Genomic DNA, 23,049 nt, shown 5'->3' on the forward strand with positions numbered 1-23,049 from the left:
CCTAACGCAAAGTGAAGACAGTGTGTTCCTAATGCAGAATGAAGACAGTGTGATCCTAATGCAGAGTGAAGACAGTGTGTTCCTAGAGCAGAGTGAAGACAATGTGTTCCTAGAGCAGAGTGAAGACAGTGTGTTCCTAAGGCGGAGTTGCGGTGTATGTGCATGGAACAGAGTGAAGACAGTGTGATCCTAATGCACAGTGAAGACAGTGTGTTCCTAGAGCAGAGTGAAAACAGTGTGATGCTATTGCAGAGGGAAGACAGTGTGTTCCTAGAGCAGAGTGAAGACAATGTGTTCCTAGAGCAGAGTGAAGACAGTGTGTTCCTAGAGCAGAGAAAAAAAGTGTGTTCCTAGAGCAGAGTGAAGACAGTGTGCTCCTACAGCAGAGTGAAGACAGTGTGTTCCTAACGCAGAGTGAAAGCAGTGTGTTCCTAGAGCAGAGTGAAGACAGTCTGTTCCAAGAACAGAGTGAAAACAGTGTATTCCTAACGCAGAGTGAAGACAGTATGTTCCTAGAGCAGAGTGAAGATAGTGTGTTCCTAGAGCAAGTGAAAACCCTGTCTTTCTAGACCAGAGTGAAGACAGTGTGTTTCTAGAGCAGAGTGAAGACAGTGTGTTCCTAATGCAGTGTTGCAGTGTATGTGCATGGAGCAGAGTGAAGACAGTGTGTTTCTAGAGCAGAGTGAAGACAGTGTGTTCTTATCGCAGAGTGAAGACAGTGTGTTCCTAATGCAGAGTGAAGACAGTGTGTTCCTAATGCAGAGTGAAGACAGTGTGTTCCTAATGCAGAGTGAAGACAGTGTGTTTCTAGAGCAGAGTGAAAACAGTGTGTTCCTAATGCAGAGTGAAGACAGTGTGTTCCTAGAGCAGAGTGAAGGCTTTGTGTTCCTAACGCAGAGTTGTCTTGTATATGCATGGAGCAGAGTGACGACAGTGTGATCCTAATGCAGAGTGAAAACAGTGTGTTCCTAGAGCAGAGTGAAGAAAGTATGTGCCTAATGCAGAGTGAAGACAGTGTGTCCTACCGCAGAGTTTCGGTGTATGTGCATCGAGCAGAGTGAAGACAGTGTGTTGCTAACGCAGAGTGAAGACAGTATGTTCTTAAAGCAGAGTAAAGACAGTGTGTTCCTAACGCAGAGTTGCTGTGTATGTGCATGAGGCAGAGTGAAGACAGTGTGTTCCTAATGCACAGTGAAGACCGTGTGTTCCTAGAGCAAAGTGAAAACAGTTTGTTCCTAATGCAGAGTGAAGACAGTGTTTTCCTAGAGCAGAGTGAATACAGTGTGTTCCTAACGCAGAGTTGCGGTGTATGTGCATGGAGCAGAGTGAAGACAGTGTGATCCTAATCCAGAGTGAAGATAGTGTGTTCCAAGAGCAGAGTGAAAACAGTGTGATCCTATCGCAGAGTGAAGACAGTGTGTTCTTATCGCAGAGTGAAGACAGTGTGTTCCTAATGCAGAGTGAAGACAGTGTGTTCCTAATGCAGAGTGAAGACAGTGTGTTCCTAATGCAGAGTGAAGACAGTGTGTTTCTAGAGCAGAGTGAAAACAGTGTGTTCCTAATGCAGAGTGAAGACAGTGTGTTCCTAGAGCAGAGTGAAGGCTTTGTGTTCCTAACGCAGAGTTGTCTTGTATATGCATGGAGCAGAGTGACGACAGTGTGATCCTAATGCAGAGTGAAAACAGTGTGTTCCTAGAGCAGAGTGAAGAAAGTATGTGCCTAATGCAGAGTGAAGACAGTGTGTCCTACCGCAGAGTTTCGGTGTATGTGCATCGAGCAGAGTGAAGACAGTGTGTTGCTAACGCAGAGTGAAGACAGTATGTTCTTAAAGCAGAGTAAAGACAGTGTGTTCCTAACGCAGAGTTGCTGTGTATGTGCATGAGGCAGAGTGAAGACAGTGTGTTCCTAATGCACAGTGAAGACCGTGTGTTCCTAGAGCAGAGTGAAAACAGTTTGTTCCTAATGCAGAGTGAAGACAGTGTTTTCCTAGAGCAGAGTGAATACAGTGTGTTCCTAACGCAGAGTTGCGGTGTATGTGCATGGAGCAGAGTGAAGACAGTGTGATCCTAATCCAGAGTGAAGATAGTGTGTTCCAAGAGCAGAGTGAAAACAGTGTGATCCTATTGCAGAGTGAAGACAGTGTGTTCCTAATGCGGAGTGAAGACAGTGTGATCCTAGGGCAGAGTGAAGACAGTGTGTTCCTAACACAGAGCTGCGGTGTATGTGCATGGAGCAGAGTGAAGACAGTGTGATCCTAATGCACAGTGAAGACAGTGTGTTCCTAGAGCAGAGTGAAGACAATGTGTTCCTAGAGCAGAGTGAAGACAGTGTGTTCCTAACGCAGAGTGAAGACAGTGTGTTCCTATCACAGAGTTGCAGTGTATGTGCATGGAGCAGAGTGAAAACACTTTGTTCCTAGAGCAGAGTGAAGACAGTGTGTTCCTCGAGCAGAGTAAAGACAGTGTGTTCCTAACGCAGAGTGAAGACAGTGTGTTCCTATTGCAGAGTGAAGACAGTGTTCCTAATGCAGAGTGAAGACAGTATGTTCCTGTTCAGAGTGAAGACAGAGTGTTCCTAGAGCAGAGTGAAGACAGTGTGTTCCTAAGCAGAGTGAAGACAGTGTGTTCCTAGAGCAGAGTGAAGACAGTGTGTTCCTAGAGCAGAGTGAAGACAGTGTGTTCCTAACGCAGAGTGAAGACAGTGTGTTCCTATCACAGTGTTGCATGTATGTGCATGGAGCAGAGTGTAGACAGTTTGTTCCTACAGCAGAGTGAAGACAGTGTGTTCCTAGAGCAGAGTAAAGACAGTGTATTTCTAACGCAGAGTGAAGACAGTGTGTTCCTAATGCAGAGTGAAGACAGTGTGTTCCTAATGCAGAGTGAAGACAGTGTGTTCCTAACGCAAAGTGAAGACAGTGTGTTCCTATTGCAGAGTGAAGACAGTGTGTTCCTAACGCAAAGTGAAGACAGTGTGTTCCTAATGCAGAATGAAGACAGTGTGATCCTAATGCAGAGTGAAGACAGTGTGTTCCTAGAGCAGAGTGAAGACAATGTGTTCCTAGAGCAGAGTGAAGACAGTGTGTTCCTAAGGCGGAGTTGCGGTGTATGTGCATGGAACAGAGTGAAGACAGTGTGATCCTAATCCAGAGTGAAGACAGTGTGTTCCTAGAGCAGAGTGAAAACAGTGTGATGCTATTGCAGAGGGAAGACAGTGTGTTCCTAGAGCAGAGTGAAGACAATGTGTTCCTAGAGCAGAGTGAAGACAGTGTGTTCCTAACGCAGAGTGAAGACAGTGTGTTCCTATCACAGAGTTGCAGTGTATGTGCATGGAGCAGAGTGAAAACAGTTTGTTCCTAGAGCAGAGTGAAGACAGTGTGTTCCTCGAGCAGAGTAAAGACAGTGTGTTCCTAACGCAGAGTGAAGACAGTGTGTTCCTATTGCAGAGTGAAGACAGTGTGTTCCTCATGCAGAGTGAAGACAGTATGTTCCTGTTCAGAGTGAAGACAGAGTGTTCCTAGAGCAGAGTGAAGACAGTGTGTTCCTAAGCAGAGTGAAGACAGTGTGTTCCTAGAGCAGAGTGAAGACAGTGTGTTCCTAGAGCAGAGTGAAGACAGTGTGTTCCTAACGCAGAGTGAAGACAGTGTGTTCCTATCACAGTGTTGCATGTATGTGCATGGAGCAGAGTGTAGACAGTTTGTTCCTACAGCAGAGTGAAGACAGTGTGTTCCTAGAGCAGAGTAAAGACAGTGTATTTCTAACGCAGAGTGAAGACAGTGTGTTCCTAATGCAGAGTGAAGACAGTGTGTTCCTAATGCAGAGTGAAGACAGTGTATTCCTAACGCAAAGTGAAGACAGTGTGTTCCTAATGCAGAGTGAAGACAGTGTGTTCCTAATGTAGAGTGAAAAGAGTGTGTTCCTAATGTAGAGTGAAAAGAGTGTGTTCCTAGAGCAGAGTGAAGACAGTGTGTTCCTAATGCAGAGTTGCAATGTATGTGCATGGAGCAGAGTGAAGACAGTTTGATCCTAATGCAGAGTGAAGACAGTGTGTTCCTAGAGCAGAGTGAAGACAGTTTGTTCCTAGAGCAGAGTGAAGACAGTGTGTTCCTAGAGCAGAGTGAAGACAGTGTGTTCCTATTGCAGAGTGAAGACAGTGTGTTCCTAATGCAGTGTGAAGACAGTATGTTCCTAGAGCAGAGTGAAGACAGTGTGTTCCTAGAGCAGAGAAAAAAAGTGTGTTCCTAGAGCAGAGTGAAGACAGTGTGCTCCTACAGCAGAGTGAAGACAGTGTGTTCCTAACGCAGAGTGAAAGCAGTGTGTACCTAGAGCAGAGTGAAGACAGTCTGTTCCAAGAACAGAGTGAAAACAGTGTATTCCTAACGCAGAGTGAAGACAGTATGTTCCTAGAGCAGAGTGAAGATAGTGTGTTCCTAGAGCAAGTGAAAACCCTGTCTTTCTAGACCAGAGTGAAGACAGTGTGTTTCTAGAGCAGAGTGAAGACAGTGTGTTCCTAATGCAGTGTTGCAGTGTATGTGCATGGAGCAGAGTGAAGACAGTGTGTTTCTAGAGCAGAGTGAAGACAGTGTGTTCTTAACGCAGAGTGAAGACAGTGTGTTCCTAATGCAGAGTGAAGACAGTGTGTTCCTAATGCAGAGTGAAGACAGTGTGTTCCTAATGCAGAGTGAAGACAGTGTGTTCCTAGAGCAGAGTGAAAACAGTGTGTTCCTAATGCAGAGTGAAGACAGTGTGTTCCTAGAGCAGAGTGAAGGCTTTGTGTTCCTAACATAGAGTTGTCTTGTATATGCATGGAGCAGAGTGACGACAGTGTGATCCTAATGCAGAGTGAAAACAGTGTGTTCCTAGAGCAGAGTGAAGAAAGTATGTGCCTAATGCAGAGTGAAGACAGTGTGTCCTAACGCAGAGATTCGGTGTATGTGCATCGAGCAGAGTGAAGACAGTGTGTTGCTAACGCAGAGTGAAGACAGTATGTTCTTAACGCAGAGTGAAGACAGTGTGTTCCTAACGCAGAGTTGCTGTGTATGTGCATGGAGCAGAGTGAAGACAGTGTGTTCCTAATGCACAGTGAAGACCGTGTGTTCCTAGAGCAGAGTGAAAACAGTTTGTTCCTAATGCAGAGTGAAGACAGTGTTTTCCTAGAGCAGAGTGAATACAGTGTGTTCCTAACGCAGAGTTGCGGTGTATGTGCATGGAGCAGAGTGAAGACAGTGTGATCCTAATCCAGAGTGAAGATAGTGTGTTCCAAGAGCAGAGTGAAAACAGTGTGATCCTATTGCAGAGTGAAGACAGTGTGTTCCTAATGCGGAGTGAAGACAGTGTGATCCTAGGGCAGAGTGAAGACAGTGTGTTCCTAACACAGAGCTGCGGTGTATGTGCATGGAGCAGAGTGAAGACAGTGTGATCCTAATGCACAGTGAAGACAGTGTGTTCCTAGAGCAGAGTGAAAACAGTTTGTTCCTAATGCAGAGTGAAGACAGTGTTTTCCTAGAGCAGAGTGAATACAGTGTGTTCCTAACGCAGAGTTGTCTTCTATGTGCATGGAGCAGAGTGAAGACAGTGTGATCCTAATGCAGAGTGAAGACAGTGTGATCCTAATCCAGAGTGAAGACAGTGTGTTCCTAGAACAGAGTGAAAACAGTGTGTTCCTAGAGCTGATTGAAAACAGTGTGTTCGTAGAGCAGAGTGAAGACAGTGTGTTCCTAACGCAGAGTGAAGACAGTGTGTTCCTAATGCAGAGTGAAGACAGTGTGTTCCTATTGCAGAGTGAAGACAGTGTGTTCCTAGAGCAGAGTGAAGACAGTGTGTTTCTAGAATAGATTGAAAACAGTGTGTTCCTATTGCAGAGTGAAGACAGTGTGTTCCTAATGCAGATTGAAAACAGTATGTTCCTGGAGCTGAGTGAAGACAGAGTGTTCCTAGAGCAGAGTGAAGACAGTGTGTTCCTAAGCAGAGTGAAAACAGTGTGTTCCTATAGCAGAGTGAAGACAGTGTGTTCCTAGAGCAGAGTGAAGACAGTGTGTTCCTAGCGCAGAGTGAAGACAGTGTGTTCCTATCACAGAGTTGCAGTGTATGTGCATGGAGCAGAGTGAAGACAGTTTGTTCCTAGAGCAGAGTGAAGACAGTGTGTTCCTAGAGCAGAGTAAAGACAGTGTGTTTCTAACGCAGAGTGAAGACAGTGTGTTCCTAATGCAGAGTGACGACAGAGTGTTCCTAATGCAGAGTGAAGACAGTGTGTTCCTAACGCAAAGTGAAGACAGTGTGTTCCTAATGCAGAATGAAGACAGTGTGATCCTAATGCAGAGTGAAGACAGTGTGTTCCTAGAGCACAGTGAAGACAATGTGTTCCTAGAGCAGAGTGAAGACAGTGTGTTCCTAAGGCGGAGTTGCGGTGTATGTGCATGGAACAGAGTGAAGACAGTGTGATCCTAATCCAGAGTGAAGACAGTGTGTTCCTAGAGCAGAGTGAAAACAGTGTGATGCTATTGCAGAGGGAAGACAGTGTGTTCCTAATGCAGAGTGAAGACAGTGTTCCTAGGGCAGAGTGAAGACAGTGTGTTCCTAAGGCAGAGTTGCGGTGTATGTGCACGGAGCAGAGTGAAGACAGTGTGATCCTAATGCACAGTGAAGACAGTGTGTTCCTAATGCGGAGTGAAGACAGTGTGATCCTAGGGCAGAGTGAAAACAGTGTGTTCCTAACACAGAGCTGCGGTGTGTGTGCATGGAGCAGAGTGAAGACAGTGTGATCCTAATGCACAGTGAAGACAGTGTGTTCCTAGAGCAGAGTGAAAACAGTTTGTTCCTAATGCAGAGTGAAGACAGTGTTTTCCTAGAGCAGAGTGAATACAGTGTGTTCCTAACGCAGAGTTGTCTTCTATGTGCATGGAGCAGAGTGAAGACTGTGTGATCCTAATGCAGAGTGAAGACAGTGTGATACTAATCCAGAGTGAAGACAGTGTGTTCCTAGAACATAGTGAAAACAGTGTGTTCCTAGAGCAGATTGAAAACAGTGTGTTCGTAGAGCAGAGTGAAGACAGCGTGTTCCTAACGCAGAGTGAAGACAGTGTGTTCCTAATGCAGAGTGAAGACAGTGTGTTCCTAATGCAGAGTGAAGACAGTGTGTTCCTAGAGCAGAGTGAATACAGTGTGTTTCTAGAACAGATTGAAAACAGTGTGTTCCTATTGCAGAGTGAAGACAGTGTGTTCCTAATGCAGATTGAAAACAGTATGTTCCTGGAGCTGAGTGAAGACAGAGTGTTCCTAGAGCAGAGTGAAGACAGTGTGTTCCTAAGCAGAGTGAAAACAGTGTGTTCCTATAGCAGAGTGAAGACAGTGTGTTCCTAGAGCAGAGTGAAGACAGTGTGTTCCTAGCGCAGAGTGAAGACAGTGTGTTCCTATCACAGAGTTGCAGTGTATGTGCATGGAGCAGAGTGAAGACAGTTTGTTCCTAGAGCAGAGTGAAGACAGTGTGTTCCTAGAGCAGAGTAAAGACAGTGTGTTTCTAACGCAGAGTGAAGACAGTGTGTTCCTAATGCAGAGTGACGACAGAGTGTTCCTAATGCAGAGTGAAGACAGTGTGTTCCTAACGCAAAGTGAAGACAGTGTGTTCCTAATGCAGAATGAAGACAGTGTGATCCTAATGCAGAGTGAAGACAGTGTGTTCCTAGAGCACAGTGAAGACAATGTGTTCCTAGAGCAGAGTGAAGACAGTGTGTTCCTAAGGCGGAGTTGCGGTGTATGTGCATGGAACAGAGTGAAGACAGTGTGATCCTAATCCAGAGTGAAGACAGTGTGTTCCTAGAGCAGAGTGAAAACAGTGTGATGCTATTGCAGAGGGAAGACAGTGTGTTCCTAATGCAGAGTGAAGACAGTGTTCCTAGGGCAGAGTGAAGACAGTGTGTTCCTAAGGCAGAGTTGCGGTGTATGTGCACGGAGCAGAGTGAAGACAGTGTGATCCTAATGCACAGTGAAGACAGTGTGTTCCTAGAGCAGAGTGAAAACAGTGTGTTCCTAATGCAGAGTGAATACAGTGTGTTCCTAGAGCAGATTTGTCTTGTATGTGCATGGAGCAGAGTAAAGACAGTGTGATCCTAATGCAGAGTGAAGACAGTGTGTTCCTAAAAGAAGTGAAGAAACTATGTTCCTAAGGCAGAGTGAAGACAGTGTGTCCTAAGGCAGAGTTGCGGTGTATGTGCATGGAGCAGAGTGAAGACAGTGTGTTGCTAACGCAGAGTGAAGACAGTATGTTCCTAACGCAGAGTGAAGACAGTGTGTTCCTAACGCAGAGTTGCTGTGTTTGTGCATGGACCAGAGTGAAGACAATGTGTTCCTAAAGCAGAGTGAAGACAGTGTGATCCTAATCCAGAGTGAAGACAGTGTGTTCCTAGAGCAGAGTGAAAACAGTATGTTCCTAATACAGAGTGAAGACAGTATGTTCCTAATGCAGAGTGGAGACAGCGTGATCCTAATGCAGAGTGAAGACAGTGTGTTCCTAGAAGAAGTAAAGGAATTATGTTCCTAACGCACAGTGAAGACAGTGTGTGCTAAGCCAGAGTTGCGGTGTATGTGCATGGACCAGAGTGAAGACAGTGTGTTGCTAACGCAGAGCGAAGACAGTGTGTTCCTAGAGCATAGTGGAGACAGTGTGTTCCTACAGCAGAGTGAAAACAGTGTGTTCCTAGAGCAGAGTGAAGACAATGTGTTCCTAGAGCAGAGTGAAGACAGTGTGTTCCTAATGCAGGGTGAAGACAGTGTGTTCCTATCACAGAGTTGCAGTGTATGTGCATGGAGCAGAGTGAAAACAGTTTGTTCCTAGAGCAGAGTGAAGACAGTGTGTTCCTCGAGCAGAGTAAAGACAGTGTGTTCCTAACGCAGAGTGAAGACAGTGTGTTCCTATTGCAGAGTGAAGACAGTGTGTTCCTAATGCAGAGTGAAGACAGTATGTTCCTGTTCAGAGTGAAGACAGAGTGTTCCTAGAGCAGAGTGAAGACAGTGTGTTCCTAAGCAGAGTTAAGACAGTGTGTTCCTAGAGCAGAGTGAAGACAGTGTGTTCCTAGAGCAGAGTGAAGACAGTGTGTTCCTAACGCAGAGTGAAGACAGTGTGTTCCTATCACAGTGTTGCATGTATGTGCATGGAGCAGAGTGTAGACAGTTTGTTCCTACAGCAGAGTGAAGACAGTGTGTTCCTAGAGCAGAGTAAAGACAGTGTATTTCTAACGCAGATTGAAGACAGTGTGTTCCTAATGCAGAGTGAAGACAGTGTGTTCCTAATGCAGAGTGAAGACAGTGTGTTCCTAACGCAGAGTGAAGACAGTGTGTTCCTAATGCAGAGTGAAGACAGTGTGTTCCTAGAGCAGAGTGAAGGCTGTGTGTTCCTAACGCAGAGTTGTCTTGTAAGTGCATGGAGCAGAGTGACGACAGTGTGATCCTAATGCAGAGTGAAAAGAGTGTGTTCCTAATGTAGAGTGAAAAGAGTGTGTTCCTAGAGCAGAGTGAAGACAGTGTGTTCCTAATGCAGAGTTGCAGTGTATGTGCATGGAGCAGAGTGAAGACAGTTTGATCCTAATGCAGAGTGAAGACAGTGTGTTCCTAACGCAAAGTGAAGACAGTGTGTTCCTAATGCAGAGTGAAGACAGTGTGTTCCTAATGTAGAGTGAAAAGAGTGTGTTCCTAATGTAGAGTGAAAAGAGTGTGTTCCTAGAGCAGAGTGAAGACAGTGTGTTCCTAATGCAGAGTTGCAGTGTATGTGCATGGAGCAGAGTGAAGACAGTTTGATCCTAATGCAGAGTGAAGACAGTGTGTTCCTAGAGCAGAGTGAAGACAGTTTGTTCCTAGAGCAGAGTGAAGACAGTGTGTTCCTACGCAGAGTGAAGACAGTGTGTTCCTATTGCAGAGTGAAGACAGTGTGTTCCTAATGCAGAGTGAAGACAGTATGTTCCTAGAGCAGAGTGAAGACAGTGTGTTCCTAGAGCAGAGTGAAGACAGTGTGCTCCTAGAGCAGAGTGAAGACAGTGTGTTCCTAACGCAGAGTGAAAGCAGTGCGTTCCTAGAGCAGATTGAAGACAGTCTGTTCCAAGAACAGAGTGAAAACAGTGTATTCCTAACGCAGAGTGAAGACAGTATGTTCCTAGAGCAGAGTGAAGATAGTGTGTTCCTAGATCAAGTGAAAACCCTGTCTTTCTAGACCAGAGTGAAGACAGTGTGTTTCTAGAGCAGAGTGAAGACAGTGTGTTCCTAATGCAGTGTTGCAGTGTATGTGCATGGAGCAGAGTGAAGACAGTGTGTTTCTAGAGCAGAGTGACGACAGTGTGTTCCTAGAGCTGAGTGAAGACAGTGTGTTCTTAACGCAGAGTGAAGACAGTGTGTTCCTAATGCAGACTGAAGACAGTGTGTTCCTAATGCAGAGTGAAGACAGTGTGTTCCTAATGCAGAGTGAAGACAGTGTGTTCCTAATGCAGAGTGAAGACAGTGTGTTCCTAATGCAGAGTGAAGACAGTGTGTTCCTAGAGCAGAGTGAAGGCTGTGTGTTCCTAACGCAGAGTTGTCTTGTAAGTGCATGGAGCAGAGTGACGACAGTGTGATCCTAATGCAGAGTGAAAACAGTGTGTTCCTAGAGCAGAGTGAAGAAAGTATGTGCCTAATGCAGAGTGAAGACAGTGAGTCCTAACGCAGAGTTTCGGTGTATGTGCATCGAGCAGAGTGAAGACAGTGTGTTGCTAACGCAGAGTGAAGACAGTATGTTCTTAACGCAGAGTGAAGACAGTGTGTTCCTAACGCAGAGTTGCTGTGTATGTGCATGGAGCAGAGTGAAGACAGTGTGTTCCTAATGCACAGTGAAGACCGTGTGTTCCTAGAGCAGAGTGAAAACAGTTTGTTCCTAATGCAGAGTGAAGACAGTGTTTTCCTAGAGCAGAGTGAAGACAGTGTGTTCCTAACACAGAGCTGCGGTGTATGTGCATGGAGCAGAGTGAAGACAGTGTGATCTTAATGCACAGTGAAGACAGTGTTTTCCTAGAGCAGAGTGAAAACAGTTTGTTCCTAATGCAGAGTGAAGACAGTGTTTTCCTAGAGCAGAGTGAATACAGTGTGTTCCTAACGCAGAGTTGTCTTGTATGTGCATGGAGCAGAGTGAAGACTGTGTGTTCCTAATGCAGAGTGAAGACAGTGTGATACTAATCCAGAGTGAAGACAGTGTGTTCCTAGAACAGAGTGAAAACTGTGTGTTCCTAGAGCAGATTGAAAACAGTGTGTTCGTAGAGCAGAGTGAAGACAGTGTGTTCCTATCGCAGAGTGAAGACAGTGTGTTCCTAATGCAGAGTGAATACAGTGTGTTCCTAATGCAGAGTGAAGACAGTGTGTTCCTAGAGCAGAGTGAAGACAGTGTGTTTCTAGAACAGATTGAAAACAGTGTGTTCCTATTGCAGAGTGAAGACAGTGTGTTCCTAATGCAGATTGAAAACAGTATGTTCCTGGAGCTGAGTGAAGACAGAGTGTTCCTAGAGCAGAGTGAAGACAGTGTGTTCCTAAGCAGAGTGAAAACAGTGTGTTCCTAGAGCAGAGTGAAGACAGTGTGTTCCTAGAGCAGAGTGAAGACAGTGTGTTCCTAACGCAGAGTGAATACAGTGTGTTCCTATCACAGAGTTGCAGTGTATGTGCATGGAGCAGAGTGAAGACAGTTTGTTCCTAGAGCAGAGTGAAGACAGTGTGTTCCTAGAGCAGAGTAAAGACAGTGTGTTTCTAACGCAGAGTGAAGACAGTGTGTTCCTAATGCAGAGTGACGACAGTGTGTTCCTAATGCAGAGTGAAGACAGTGTGTTCCTAACGCAAAGTGAGACAGTGTGTTCCTAATGCAGAATGAAGACAGTGTGATCCTAATGCAGAGTGAAGACAGTGTGTTCCTAGAGCAGAGTGAAGACAATGTGTTCCTAGAGCAGAGTGAAGACAGTGTGTTACTAAGGCAGAGTTGCGGTGTATGTGCATGGAACAGAGTGAAGACAGTGTGATCCTAATCCAGAGTGAAGACAGTGTGTTCCTAGAGCAGAGTGAAAACAGTGTGATGCTATTGCAGAGGGAAGACAGTGTGTTCCTAATGCAGAGTGAAGACAGAGTGTTCCTAGGGCAGAGTGAAGACAGTGTGTTCCTAAGGCAGAGTTGCGGTGTATGTGCATGGAGCAGAGTGAAGACAGTGTGATCCTAATGCACAGTGAAGACAGTGTGTTCCTAGAGCAGAGTGAAAACAGTGTGTACCTAATGCAGAGTGAATACAGTGTGTTCCTAGAGCAGATTTGTCTTGTATGTGCATGGAGCAGAGTAAAGACAGTGTGATCCTAATGCAGAGTGTAGACAGTGTGTTCCTAAAAGAACGAAGAAACTATGTTCCTAAGGCAGAGTGAAGACAGTGTGTCCTAACGCAGAGTTGCGGTGTATGTGCATGGAGCAGAGTGAAGACAGTGTGTTGCTAACGCAGAGTGAAGACAGTATGTTCCTAACGCAGAGTGAAGACAGTGTGTTCCTAACGCAGAGTTGCTGTGTATGTGCATGGACCAGAGTGAAGACAATGTGTTCCTAAAGCAGAGTGAAGACAGTGTGATCCTAATCCAGAGTGAAGACAGTGTGTTCCTAGAGCAGAGTGAAAACAGTATGTTCCTAATACAGAGTGAAGACAGTATGTTCCTAATGCAGAGTGGAGACAGCGTGATCCTAATGCAGAATGAAGACAGTGTGTTCCTAGAAGAAGTAAAGGAATTATGTTTCTAACGCAGAGTGAAGACAGTGTGTGCTAACGCAGAGTTGCGGTGTATGTGCATGGAGCAGAGTGAAGACAGTGTGTTGCTAACGCAGAGTGAAAGCAGTGCGTTCCTAGAGCAGATTGAAGACAGTCTGTTCCAAGAACAGAGTGAAAACAGTGTATTCCTAACGCAGAGTGAAGACAGTATGTTCCTAGAGCAGAGTGAAGATAGTGTGTTCCTAGAGCAAGTGAAAACCCTGTCTTTCTAGACCAGAGTGAAGACAGTGTGTTTCTAGAGCAGAGTGAAGACAGTGTGTTCCTAATGCAGTGTTGCAGTGTATGTGCATGGAGCAGAGTGAAGACAGTGTGTTTCTAGAGCAGAGTGACGACAGTGTGTTCCTAGAGCAGAGTGAAGACAGTGTGTTCTTAACGCAGAGTGAAGACAGTGTGTTCCTAATGCAGACTGAAGACAGTGTGTTCCTAATGCAGAGTGAAGACAGTGTGTTCCTAATGCAGAGTGAAGACAGTGTGTTCCTAGAGCAGAGTGAAGACAGTGTGTTCCTAATGCAGAGTGAAGACAATGTGTTCCTAGAGCAGAGTGAAGGCTGTGTGTTCCTAACGCAGAGTTGTCTTGTAAGTGCATGGAGCAGAGTGACGACAGTGTGATCCTAATGCAGAGTGAAAACAGTGTGTTCCTAGAGCAGAGTGAAGAAAGTATGTGCCTAATGCAGAGTGAAGACAGTGTGTCCTAACGCAGAGTTTCGGTGTATGTGCATCGAGCAGAGTGAAGACAGTGTGTTGCTAACGCAGAGTGAAGACAGTATGTTCTTAACGCAGAGTGAAGACAGTGTGTTCCTAACGCAGAGTTGCTGTGTATGTGCATGGAGCAGAGTGAAGACAGTGTGTTCCTAATGCACAGTGAAGACCGTGTGTTCCTAGAGCAGAGTGAAAACAGTTTGTTCCTAATGCAGAGTGAAGACAGTGTTTTCCTAGAGCAGAGTGAATACAGTGTGTTCCTAACGCAGAGTTGCGGTGTATGTGCATGGAGCAGAGTGAAGACAGTGTGTTCCTAATGCGGAGTGAAGACAGTGTGATCCTAGGGCAGAGTGAAGACAGTGTGTTCCTAACACAGAGCTGCGGTGTATGTGCATGGAGCAGAGTGAAGACAGTGTGATCTTAATGCACAGTGAAGACAGTGTTTTCCTTGAGCAGAGTGAAAACAGTTTGTTCCTAATGCAGAGTGAAGACAGTGTTTTCCTAGAGCAGAGTGAATACAGTGTGTTCCTAACGCAGAGTTGTCTTGTATGTGCATGGAGCAGAGTGAAGACTGTGTGTTCCTAATGCAGAGTGAAGACAGTGTGATACTAATCCAGAGTGAAGACAGTGTGTTCCTAGAACAGAGTGAAAACTGTGTGTTCCTAGAGCAGATTGAAAACAGTGTGTTCGTAGAGCAGAGTGAAGACAGTGTGTTCCTAACGCAGAGTGAAGACAGTGTGTTCCTAATGCAGAGTGAATACAGTGTGTTCCTAATGCAGAGTGAAGACAGTGTGTTCCTAGAGCAGAGTGAAGACAGTGTGTTTCTAGAACAGATTGAAAACAGTGTGTTCCTATTGCAGAGTGAAGACAGTGTGTTCCTAATGCAGATTGAAAACAGTATGTTCCTGGAGCTGAGTGAAGACAGAGTGTTCCTAGAGCAGAGTGAAGACAGTGTGTTCCTAAGCAGAGTGAAAACAGTGTGTTCCTAGAGCAGAGTGAAGACAGTGTGTTCCTAGAGCAGAGTGAAGACAGTGTGTTCCTAACGCAGAGTGAATACAGTGTGTTCCTATCACAGAGTTGCAGTGTATGTGCATGGAGCAGAGTGAAGACAGTTTGTTCCTAGAGCAGAGTGAAGACAGTGTGTTCCTAGAGCAGAGTAAAGACAGTGTGTTTCTAACGCAGAGTGAAGACAGTGTGTTCCTAATGCGGAGTGACGACAGTGTGTTCCTAATGCAGAGTGAAGACAGTGTGTTCCTAACGCAAAGTGAAGACAGTGTGTTCCTAATGCAGATTGAAGACAGTGTGATCCTAATGCAGAGTGAAGACAGTGTGTTCCTAGAGCAGAGTGAAGACAATGTGTTCCTAGAGCAGAGTGAAGACAGTGTGTTACTAAGGCAGAGTTGCGGTGTATGTGCATGGAACAGAGTGAAGACAGTGTGATCCTAATCCAGAGTGAAGACAGTGTGTTCCTAGAGCAGAGTGAAAACAGTGTGATGCTATTGCAGAGGGAAGACAGTGTGTTCCTAATGCAGAGTGAAGACAGAGTGTTCCTAGAGCAGAGTGAAGACAGTGTGTTCCTAAGGCAGAGTTGCGGTGTATGTGCATGGAGCAGAGTGAAGACAGTGTGATCCTAATGCACAGTGAAGACAGTGTGTTCCTAGAGCAGAGTGAAAACAGTGTGTACCTAATGCAGAGTGAATACAGTGTGTTCCTAGAGCAGATTTGTCTTGTATGTGCAAGGAGCAGAGTAAAGACAGTGTGATCCTAATGCAGAGAGTAGACAGTGTGTTCCTAAAAGAACGAAGAAACTATGTTCCTAAGGCAGAGTGAAGACAGTGTGTCCTAACGCAGAGTTGCGGTGTATGTGCATGGAGCAGAGTGAAGACAGTGTGTTGCTAAAGCAGAGTGAAGACAGTATGTTCCTAACGCAGAGTGAAGACAGTGTGTTCCTAACGCAGAGTTGCTGTGTATGTGCATGGACCAGAGTGAAGACAATGTGTTCCTAAAGCAGAGTGAAGACAGTGTGATCCTAATCCAGAGTGAAGACAGTGTGTTCCTAGAGCAGAGTGAAAACAGTATGTTCCTAATACAGAGTGAAGACAGTATGTTCCTAATGCAGAGTGGAGACAGCGTGATCCTAATGCAGAATGAAGACAGTGTGTTCCTAGAAGAAGTAAAGGAATTATGTTTCTAACGCAGAGTGAAGACAGTGTGTGCTAACGCAGAGTTGCGGTGTATGTGCATGGAGCAGAGTGAAGACAGTGTGTTGCTAACGCAGAGTGAAGACAGTATGTTTCTATCGCAGAGTGAAGACAGTGTGTTCCTAACGCAGAGTTGCTCTGTATGTGCATGGAACAGAGTGAAGACAGTGTTTTCCTAGAGTAGAATGAAGACAGTGTTTACCTAGAGCAGAGTGAAGACAGTGTGTTCCTAACGCAGAGTGAAGACAGTGTGTTCCTATCGCAGAGTTGCAGTGTATGTACATGGAGCCCAGTGAAGACAGTTTGTTCCTAGAGCAGAGTGAAGACAGGTTGTTCCCAGAGCAGAGAGAAGACAGTGTGTTCCTAGAGCAGAGTGAAGACAGTGTGTTCCTAAAGCAGTGTGAAAACAGTGTGTTCCTAATGCAGAGTGAAGACAGTGAGTTCCTAATGAAGAGTGAAGACAGTGTGTGCCTAATGCAGAGTGAGGACAATATGTTCCTAGAGCAGAGTGAAGACAGTGTGTTCCTAAAGCAGAGCGAAGACAGTGTGTTCCTAGAGCATAGTGGAGACAGTGTGTTCCTACAGAAGAGTGAAAACAGTGTGTACCTAGAGCAGAGTGAAGACAGTGTGTTCCTAACGCAGAGTGAAGACAGTGTGTTCCTAACGCAGAGTGAAGACAGTGTGTTCCTATCACAGAGTTGCAGTGTATGTGCATGGACCAGAGGAAAAACAGGTTGTTCCTAGAGTAGAGTGAAGACAGTGTGTTCCTCGAGCAGAGTAAAGACAGTGTGTTCCTAACGCAGAGTGAAGACAGTGTGTTCCTATTGCAGAGTGAAGACAGTGTGTTCCTAATGCAGAGTGAAGACAGTATGTTCCTGTTCAGAGTGAAGACAGAGTGTTCCTAGAGCAGAGTGAAGACAGTGTGTTCCTAAGCAAAGTGAAGACAGTGTGTTCCTAGAGCAGAGTGAAGACAGTGTGTTCCTAGAGCAGAGTGAAGACAGTGTGTTCCTAACGCAGAGTGAAGACAGTGTGTTCCTATCACAGTGTTGCATGTATGTGCATGGAGCAAGTGTAGATAGTTTGTTCCTAGAGCAGAGTGAAGACAGTGTGTTCGTAGAGCAGAGTAAAGACAGTGTATTTCTAACGCAGAGTGAAGACAGTGTGTTCCTAATGCAGAGTGAAGACAGTGTGTTCCTAACGCATACTGAAGACAGTGTGTTCCTAATGCAGAGTGAAGACAGTGTGTTCCTAATGTAGAGTGAAAAGAGTGTGTTCCTAGAGCAGAGTGAAGACAGTGTGTTCCTAATGCAGAGTTGCAGTGTATGTGCATGGAGCAGAGTGAAGACAGTTTGATCCTAATGCAGAGTGAAGACAGTGTGTTTCTAGAGCAGAGTGAAGACAGTTTGTTCCTAGAGCAGAATGAAGACAGTGTGTTCCTAGTGCAGAGTGAAGACAGTGTGTTCCTATTGCAGAGTGAAGACAGTGTGTTCCTAATGCAGAGTGAAGACAGTATGTTCCTAGAGCAGAGTGAAGGCAGTGTGTTCCTAGAGCAGAGTAAAGACAGTGTGTTCCTAGAGCAGAGTGAAGACAGTGTGCTCCTAGAGCAGAGTGAAGACAGTGTGTTCCTAACGCAGAGTGAAGGCAGTGTGTTCCTAGAGCAGAGTGAAGACAGTCTGTTCCAAGAACAGAGTGAAAACAGTGTATTCCTAACGCAGAGTGAAGACAGTATGTTCCTAGAGCAGAGTGAAGATAGTGTGTTCCTAGAGCAAGTGAAAACCCTGTCTTTCTAGACCAGAGTGAAGACAGTGTTTTCCTAGAGCAGAGTGAAGGCAGTGTGTTCCTAATGCAGTGTTGCACTGTATGTGCATGGAGCAGAGTGAAGACAGTGTGTTTCTAGAGCAGAGTGACGACAGTGTGTTCCTAGAGCAGAGTGAAGACAGTGTGTTCTTAACGCAGAGTGAAGACAGTGCGTTCGTAATGCAGAGTGAAGACAGTGTGTTCCTAATGCAGAGTGAAGACAGTGTGTTCCTAGAGCAGAGTGAAGACAGTGTGTTCCTAATGCAGAGTGAAGACAGTGTGTTCCTAGAGCAGAGTGAAGGCAGTGTGTTCCTAACGCAGAGTTGTCTTGTATGTGCATGGAGCAGAGTGACGACAGTGTGATCCTAATGCAGAGTTAAAACAGTGTGTTCCTAGAGCAGAGTGAAGAAAGTATGTGCCTAATGCAGAGTGAAGACAGTGTGCCCTAAGGCAGAGTTGCGGTGTATGTGCATCTAGCAGAGTGAAGACAGTGTGTTGCTAATGCAGAGTGAAGACAGTATGTTCTTAACGCAGAGTGAAGACAGTGTGTTCTTAACGCAGAGTTGCTGTGTATGTGCATGGAGCAGAGTGAAGACAGTGTGTTCCTAATGCACAGTGAAGACAGTGTGTTCCTAGAGCAGAGTGAAAACAGTTTGTTCCTAATGCAGAGTGAAGACAGTGTTTTCCTAGAGCAGAGTGAATACAGTGTGTTCTTAACGCAGAGTTGCGGTGTATGTGCATGGAGCATAGTGAAGACAGTGTGATCCTAATCCAGAGTGAAGATAGTGTGTTCCAAGAGCAGAGTGAAAACAGTGTGATCCTATTGCAGAGTGAAGACAGTGTGTTCCTAATGCGGAGTGAAGACAGTGTGATCCTAGGGCAGAGTGAAGACAGTGTGTTCCTAACACAGAGCTGCGGTGTATGTGCATGGAGCAGAGTGAAGACAGTGTGATCCTAACGCACAGTGAAGACAGTGTGTTCCTAGAGCAGAGTGAAAACAGTTTGTTCCTAATGCAGAGTGAAGACAGTGTTTTCCTAGAGCAGAGTGAATACAGTGTGTTCCTAAGCAGAGTTGTCTTGTATGTGCATGGAGCAGAGTGAAGACAGTGTGATCCTAATGCAGAGTGAAGACAGTGTGATACTAATCCAGAGTGAAGACAGTGTGTTCCTAGAACAGAGTGAAAACAGTGTGTTCCTAGAGCAGATTGAAAACAGTGTGTTCGTAGAGCAGAGTGAAGACAGTGTGTTCCGAACACAGAGTGAAGACAGTGTGTTCCTAATGCAGAGTGAAGACAGTGTGTTCCTAATGCAGAGTGAAGACAGTGTGTTCCTAGAGCAGAGTGAAGACACTGTGTTTCTAGAACAGAGATGCGGTGTATGTGCATGGAGCATAGTGAAGACAGTGTGTTCCTAATGCAGAGTGAAGACAGTGTGTTCCTATAGCATAGTGAATAGCGTGTGTTCCTACAGCTGAGTGAAAACAGTGTGTTCCTAGAGCAGATTGAAAACAGTGTGTTCCTATTGCAGAGTGAAGACAGTGTGTTCCTAATGCAGATTGAAAACAGTATGTTCCTGGAGCTGAGTGAAGACAGAGTGTTCCTAGAGCAGAGTGAAGACAGAGTGTTCCTAACGCAGAGTGAAGACAGTGTGTTCCTATCACAGAGTTGCAGTGTATGTGCATGGAGCAGAGTGAAGACAGTTTGTTCCTAGAGCAGAGTGAAGACAGTGTGTTCCTAGAGCAGAGTAAAGACAGTGTGTATCTAACGCAGAGTGAACACAGTGTGTTCCTAATGCAGAGTGAAGACAGTGTGTTCCTAATGCAGAGTGAAGACAGTGTGTTCCTAACGCAAAGTGAAGACAGTGTGTTCCTAATGCAGAGTGAAGACAGTGTGATCCTAATGCAGAGTGAAGACAGTGTGTTCCTAGAGCAGAGTGAAGACAGTTTGTTCCTAGAGCAGAGTGAAGACAGTGTGTTCCTAGAGCAGAGTGAAGACAGTGTGTTCATATTGCAGAGTGAAGACAGTGTGTTCCTAATGCAGAGTGAAGACAGTATGTTCCTAGAGCAGAGTGAAGACAGTGTGTTCCTAGAGCAGAGTAAAGACAGTGTGTTCCTAGAGCAGAGTGAAGACATTGTGTTCCTAGAGCAGAGTGAAGACAGTGTGTTCCTAACGCACAGTGAAGGCAGTGTGTTCCTGTAGCAGAGTGAAGACAGTCTGTTCCTAGAACAGAGTGAAAACAGTGTATTCCTAACGCAGAGTGAAGACAGTATGTTCCTAGAGCACAGTGAAGATAGTGTGTTCCTAGAGCAGAGTGAAGACAGTTTGTTCCTAGAGCAGAGTGAAGACAGTGTGTTCCTAGAGCAGAGTGAAGACAGTGTGTTCCTATTGCAGAGTGAAGACAGTGTGTTCCTAATGCAGAGTGAAGACAGTATGTTCCTAGAGCAGAGTGAAGACAGTGTGTTCCTAGAGCAGAGTAAAGACAGTGTGTTCCTAGAGCAGAGTGAAGACATTGTGTTCCAAGAGCAGAGTGAAGACAGTGTGTTCCTAACGCAGAGTGAAGGCAGTGTGTTCCTATAGCAGAGTGAAGACAGTTTGTTCTTAGAACAGAGTGAAAACAGTGTATTCCTAACGCAGAGTGAAGGCAGTATGTTCCTAGAGCACAGTGAAGATAGTGTGTTCCTAGAGCAAGTGAAAACCCTGTCTTTCTAGACCAGAGGGAAGACAGTGTGTTTCTAGAGCAGAGTGAAGACAGTGTGTTCCTAATGCAGTGTTGCAGTATATGTGCATGGAGCAGAGTGAAGACAGTGTGTTTCTAGAGCAGAGTGACGACAGTGTGTTCCTAGAGCAGAGTGAAGACAGTGTGTTCTTAACGAGAGTGAAGACATTGTGTTCCTAATGCAGAGTGAAGACAGTGTGTTCCTAATGCAGAGTGAAGACAGTGTGTTCCTAGAGCAGAGTGAAGACAGTGTGTTCCTAATGCAGAGTGAAGACAGTGTGTTCCTAGAGCAGAGTGAAGGCAGTGTGTTCCTAACGCAGTGTTGTCTTGTATGTGCATGGAGCAGAGTGACGACAGTGTGATCCTAATGCAGAGTGAAAACAGTGTGTTCCTAGAGCAGAGTGAAGAAAGTATGTGCCTAAAGCAGAGTGAAGACAGTGTGTCCTAACGCAGAGTTGCGGTGTATGTGCAAGGAGCAGAGTGAAGACAGTGTGTTGCTAACGCAGAGTGAAGACAGTATGTTCTTAACGCAGAGTGAAGACAATGTGTTCCTAACGCAGAGTTGCTGTGTATGTGCATGGAGCAGAGTGAAGACAGTTTGTTCCTAGAGCAGAGTGAAGACAGTGTGTTCCCAGAGCAGAGTAAAGACAGTGTGTTTCTAACGCAGAGTGAAAACAGTGTGTTCCTAATGCAGAGTGAAGACAGTGTGTTCCTAATGCAGAGTGAAGACAGTGTGTTCCTAACGCAAAGTGAAGACAGTGTGTTCCTAATGCAGAGTGAAGACAGTGTGATCCTAATGCAGAGTGAAGACAGTGTGTTCCTAGAGCAGAGTGAAGACAGTTTGTTCCTAGAGCAGAGTGAAGACAGTGTGTTCCTAGAGCAGAGTGAAGACAGTGTGTTCCTATTGCAGAGAGAAGACAGTGTGTTCCTAATGCAGAGAGAAGACAGTATGTTCCTAGAGCAGAGTGAAGACAGTGTGTTCCTAGAGCAGAGTAAAGACAGTGTGTTCCTAGAGCAGAGTGAAGACATTGTGTTCCTAGAGCAGAGTGAAGACAGTGTGTTCCTAACGCAGAGTGAAGGCAGTGTGTTCCTGTAGCAGAGTGAAGACAGTCTGTTCCTAGAACAGAGTGAAAACAGTGTATTCCTAACGCAGAGTGAAGACAGTATGTTCCTAGAGCACAGTGAAGATAGTGTGTTCCTAAAGCAGAGTGAAGACAGTTTGTTCCTAGAGCAGAGTGAAGACAGTGTGTTCCTAGAGCAGAGTGAAGACAGTGTGTTCCTATTGCAGAGTGAAGACAGTGTGTTCCTAATGCAGAGTGAAGACAGTATGTTCCTAGAGCAGAGTGAAGACAGTGTGTTCCTAGAGCAGAGTAAAGACAGTGTGTTCCTAGAGCAGAGTGAAGACATTGTGTTCCTAGAGCAGAGTGAAGACAGTGTGTTCCTAACGCAGAGTGAAGGCAGTGTGTTCCTATAGCAGAGTGAAGACAGTTTGTTCTTAGAACAGAGTGAAAACAGTGTATTCCTAACGCAGAGTGAAGGCAGTATGTTCCTAGAGCACAGTGAAGATAGTGTGTTCCTAGAGCAAGTGAAAACCCTGTCTTTCTAGACCAGAGGGAAGACAGTGTGTTTCTAGAGCAGAGTGAAGACAGTGTGTTCCTAATGCAGTGTTGCAGTATATGTGCATGGAGCAGAGTGAAGACAGTGTGTTTCTAGAGCAGAGTGACGACAGTGTGTTCCTGTAGCAGAGTGAAGACAGTGTGTTCTTAACGAGAGTGAAGACAGTGTGTTCCTAATGCAGAGTGAAGACAGTGTGTTCCTAATGCAGAGTGAAGACAGTGTGTTCCTAGAGCAGAGTGAAGACAGTGTGTTCCTAATGCAGAGTGAAGACAGTGTGTTCCTAGAGCAGAGTGAAGGCAGTGTGTTCCTAACGCAGTGTTGTCTTGTATGTGCATGGAGCAGAGTGACGACAGTGTGATCCTAATGCAGAGTGAAAACAGTGTGTTCCTAGAGCAGAGTGAAGAAAGTATGTGCCTAAAGCAGAGTGAAGACAGTGTGTCCTAACGCAGAGTTGCGGTGTATGTGCAAGGAGCAGAGTGAAGACAGTGTGTTGCTAACGCAGAGTGAAGACAGTATGTTCTTAACGCAGAGTGAAGACAATGTGTTCCTAACGCAGAGTTGCTGTGTATGTGCATGGAGCAGAGTGAAGACAGTTTGTTCCTAGAGCAGAGTGAAGACAGTGTGTTCCTAGAGCAGAGTAAAGACAGTGTGTTTCTAACGCAGAGTGAAAACAGTGTGTTCCTAATGCAGAGTGAAGACAGTGTGTTCCTAATGCAGAGTGAAGACAGTGTGTTCCTAACGCAAAGTGAAGACAGTGTGTTCCTAATGCAGAGTGAAGACAGTGTGATCCTAATGCAGAGTGAAAACAGTGTGTTCCTAGAGCAGAGTGAAGACAGTTTGTTCCTAGAGCAGAGTAAAGACAGTGTGTTCCTAGAGCAGAGTGAAAACAGTGTGTTCCTATTGCAGAGTGAAGACAGTGTGTTCCTAATGCAGAGAGAAGACAGTATGTTCCTAGAGCAGAGTGAAGACAGTGTGTTCCTAGAGCAGAGTAAAGACAGTGTGTTCCTAGAGCAGAGTGAAGACATTGTGTTCCTAGAGCAGAGTGAAGACAGTGTGTTCCTAACGCAGAGTGAAGGCAGTGTGTTCCTGTAGCAGAGTGAAGACAGTCTGTTCCTAGAACAGAGTGAAAACAGTGTATTCCTAACGCAGAGTGAAGACAGTATGTTCCTAGAGCACAGTGAAGATAGTGTGTTCCTAGAGCAGAGTGAAGACAGTTTGTTCCTAG

Source organism: Microtus pennsylvanicus, chromosome 7 (assembly GCF_037038515.1).
Source record: "Microtus pennsylvanicus isolate mMicPen1 chromosome 7, mMicPen1.hap1, whole genome shotgun sequence".
Lineage (NCBI taxonomy): Eukaryota > Metazoa > Chordata > Mammalia > Rodentia > Cricetidae > Microtus > Microtus pennsylvanicus.